This window comes from Uranotaenia lowii, chromosome 3, assembly GCF_029784155.1.
Source record: "Uranotaenia lowii strain MFRU-FL chromosome 3, ASM2978415v1, whole genome shotgun sequence".
Taxonomy (NCBI): Eukaryota; Metazoa; Arthropoda; class Insecta; order Diptera; family Culicidae; genus Uranotaenia; species Uranotaenia lowii.
The window spans coordinates 360,949,173-360,953,918 of record NC_073693.1 but is presented as its reverse complement, the minus strand read 5'-3'; positions in this window follow the sequence as shown (position 1 = coordinate 360,953,918).

Genomic DNA, 4,746 nt, shown 5'->3' with positions numbered 1-4,746 from the left:
CACAATCTCTGGAGAATTTCGATTGAGACTGGAAGAGAGTCCGGTAAACTACCCATATCGGATCAGCGTTATCAGTTGCTTGAGCTCGTCGTCATAGTTCAACGTGAATGATCTCTCTTTCGTTCTCTTGTTTTTTTTTTGTATGTTCTCTGAATCGATCGAACTGTGGAATGTCACAGCATTCATCTTCCCAAAGTCGACACTAAATATTAAAGGAATCGTTCATTGAGTATGCACATACTTGAATGAAGAAGCTATCGATGGCACTACCTGCCTAGACAAGGATAGAGAACCTGTTCCGATACGATGCGGGAAACCTGTGGGCGGTGGAAGATCCACGCCTTCCACTTCGAAGCCATGGTCGTCGTCGATCTTCAACTATGAATAGAACTACACAGTCATAGTACACTCAATTGACGCCGAGTGGATGAAGAAGCTGCAGCAGAGTGGTTGAATGAATTAGCGACCCTGGGAAAACCCCGGGCACCTGTTTGGGGAGGAACCACATTCTCATGGCATAAGTCTGTTGCGCTTCCCTATTGAAGGAGGCAGCCGAGTCGGCTTTAGAAGGGTTTTTTGCTTTTTTATGGTTTGAAATTTCCTTCGCAGACTACGGTGAAAAAGTTTCTTCCTGTCCTAAGGGGTGTTTGAAAATGTTTGGAGAACAAACACAAAAAAAATTGAACAATATGTTCAGTCCTTGCGAAGGTAAGGAATCCGTTCACAATTTAGGGGAGAATGAAGATACTTGATTCTTGAGGATACTTGATTCCTTTGCTCTATCTCGAACCTGGAATGTTTTACATAGATCAAATGTTCTAGAAAAATTTGCCAAATAGAACAAAACAACAAACCAAAAAAATTTTGTTCTGTCCTAAGTGAGAAAACAATTGATGAAAGAAATGTTCAATTTTTGCACGGTACGATTTTGGCAAAACAAAGTTTTCCAGCTTGTTCTAAAGAGGCGTGTATGTATTACAGCAAAAATAAAAAGTAATGACAAAAAAGACAAAAGTAAAAAGAATAAAAATTACAAAAATAAAAAAAATGAAAAACGTAACGAACCTGATATTATTGACAAAACAACAAAGGGAAAAAAACTGAAAACTGTAACAACAAAAATAACAGACTGACAACACTGACATGAGAATGACAAAAAATGTAAAAAAACAACACGAAACTAAAAAAAAAACAACAAAAAGACATGAAAATAACAATACTGTCAAACATAACAAAAAATGACAAAAAATTTAAAAAAAATACAAGAATGAGAAAATGAGCGAAAAAGACACAAATGACAAAAAGACACAAATGACATAATTATATATAAAATTATATATAATTATGAAACTTATCACCACTTCGAGTTGTCATTTCAGCTAGAACAACATCTAGGCGTGGACCTGTGGTAGTGCTTTCGATTATCTCTATGAAGGTCGGGGCTCGATTACGAAGCTGGACAGGGTTTGTTTTTCAATACGTTTGTGTATGATGGAGTAAAGCAGCAATCGATCAGCAAATTGAACAAACCTGGGCAAACCACAATTTGTCGAGTTTGGGATCTGAACATACTAAATAATCAAAAGATGGTGATTGAAGATAGGGTGAGGAAGCAGACAGGTGGAAGGTGGGAGAGAGTTTCTTGCGCATTTAACGATTTTTGGAAGCTGAATTAAAAGGCCACTGAAAGCTGGATACAAGATCGTTAATACATGTTATGGAACTTAAAAGTATCAAAAAGAACTTTAATTTTGAGCTGCATAGAATGAATTTCAGATCAATGATGGGGCTGAGTTGTTTGGGATGTATGACAAAAATAACAAAAAAAAAAGATAAAACTGAAAAAAGGCCAAAAATAAATTAAATGACAGAATTTAAGAAAAAGTGACAAAAATGATTAACATGACTAATTTTTAAAAATAAAACTCAATATGACAAAATGATGAAAAATTACAAAAACAACAAAAATATCCAAAATTTAGAAAATGAGAAAAAGGAAAAAAAATACTCATATGAGAAACCTGACAAAAATAAAAAAAAATACAAAAATGACAATAAAAGACAAAAATGTCTAATCTAACAAAATTTACAAACATTTACGAAAAATTTAAAAAATGAAGTGATACAAATTTTCAAAAACAGGCCCCTTTCGTTTTTGGCAACACGCTCGAGAATTTTGTGTTGCCGAAGGTTTTTTTTTCATCAACTCCCTATTAATAAAAATTTACCAAAGTTATTATTATTGTTAACTCAATTTTCATCATTTTTAGTTTTTAATCATGTTTTAGACATATTTAGATTTTTTTGTTTTGCTTAGAATTTTTGTTATTTTGATCATATTTGTAATATTTGTCAACTTTCATTTTTTTTTTGAATATTTCTTCAAGGATATTCATATTTCTATACTTTTGTTTGTATTTGTTTAAAGTATTTTGAAATTCTATCTTTGTCGTCATTTTTGAGTGCTTTATAATTTTTTGTTATTGTTCTATTTTATCAACATTCAAGAACGTAAAAACCTATGTATGGTGTTTGTCTAAATTATAATGGCACAGAGAACAGAGTTCGAGCTGGAGCTCAACACGTGTGTTTGAATACCAACCTAAGTTTCAAACCAAATGCGTAAGTGGACTAACATACATAAGATGTCGCTACCGGTACACCTATTTTTGTTTTCATGTTTTCGACACGCTTAGAAATTACTACTCGTCGCTTATCTCAAAGGAGGCCAATGCAATGTATGACAGTAACACAAATTTTGGTGTAATAAATTTTAAAACATCATGATTTAAAAAAATGCAAATCATATTTCAATCACAATTGAACGCTGTCATATGCCCCATATTGTTCAAACAATTTTGGCGCTGAATTGAAAGTTGAATTCCAAGTGTTAAAGTATGTTTTGGGATATTACTATCAGTTAACAGTTTTCTAGAACAGAAAATGTGAACATAAATGTTATAATTGTAAACTATGGCTCGATATTCTGGTTGATGTTACCTGAGATCGATAGATGAGGACTTCTAACTCAGGGTTAGTAATCAGTAGAAATGATTAAAGTTATTAATAAACATGAGTTACATAATAACATCAACCGGAATACCGACCCATAATTAACAATTATAACATTTATGTTCACATTCTCTGTTCTAGAAAATTATTTACTGACAGACATACTTTAAAACTTGGAATTCAACTTTCAATTCAGCGCCAATATTGATTGAACAATATGGGACATATGCTGGGACATATGACAGCGATTAAAGTATGATTGAAATATGATTTGCATTTTTTTAAAATCAAGATGTTTTTAAAATTTATTACACAAAAAGTTGTGTTACTCTCATACATTGCAATGGCCTCATTTGAGATAAGCTATGAATATTAATTTCTAAGCGTGTCGAAAAAATGGAAAAATATGTGTACTGGTAGCGACATCTTATGGATGTTAGTCCACTTACGAATTTGGTTTGAAACTTTGGTGGGTATTCTCACACACGATTTCAACAAATTTTTGTTCGGGGCCCGATGTCTGTTCTCTGTGATAATGGTCCTTTTATAGCGAAAACTATATGGTAATGTAGTTCGAAAAAACCGTTTGATTTTGGCACATGTGCCAAAATCGGATGTTGCCAAACGTGGAGGGGGCGTTCTTATTGCTGTTAAGCGGCTGTTAAATAGCACTCTAGTCGAACTAAGCGGTTCGGATCATATCGAGCAAATTGCAGTCCGAATTATCAACGACAGTTCTTCGATCTTCGTGTGTGCGCTATATTTGCCACCAAATTCTGCACTATGGACTTACGAACGACATGCTGCTTACCTGCAAGAATTAAGTTCGCTAGTAAATGTACAAGACAAACTAATTGTTGCCGGGGACTACAATTTACCGAATTTGAGTATCTGTGCTATCGGTAGGATTACAACAAATTAATCATATCACGAATAACAACATGAGAATGCTTAAACTGGTTTTAATGCATGATCCCGTCTACATAAAAATCTCCGTTCCTCCGAGGCCTCTACTTGATGTCGACTTACATCATCCTCCTGTTTTTATGATGTTTATGTTTGAAGATGAGTTGCCACCACCAATGCTGGACGAATTGGTTTTCGATTTCAAACGATGCGATTTCGACTCTCTGAATGAGTCTTTAGCTGCTGTTGATTGGCCAAGTGTTTTATATGGTTCAATCGATAATGTGGTAGAAGCTTTTTATGGAAAATTGAATGAATTATTAAGAGATATTGTTTCTGTTAAAAAAACGGTGTTCACGTATTGGAGTAAGTCAACCTTCGCTAAACCACGAACTTTGAAACCTTCGCAATCGTTTGAGGAAAGCGAGAAAAAGGTTCCGCAATTACCATGATATGACTGAGTATCTTGAGGTACGTAACTCTGAGAGCGCCTACAACACGTGACACGTGACAAGTTTCTGTGACTACATCAATCGCATTCAGGACAACGCTCGCACCGATCCCTTATCTCATACGTGCGACAAAGAAAGGGTACTCAGAGTATACCTCAAGTGACCACATACAACGATGAAACTGCCGAAACGTCAAATGCTGTTGCAATTTAATTCTCGACATTCTTCCAGAGTTTTCTTAGCACTAAGTCACCACCTTTATGCGAATCATACCTAAGTAGCTTGCCGAATCGTGACTTCAACCTTCCTCTGCTGAATTTCTCCTCGAACGACGTCTTCCGAAAGCTGTCTACGTTAGATGAAACAAAAGGACCTG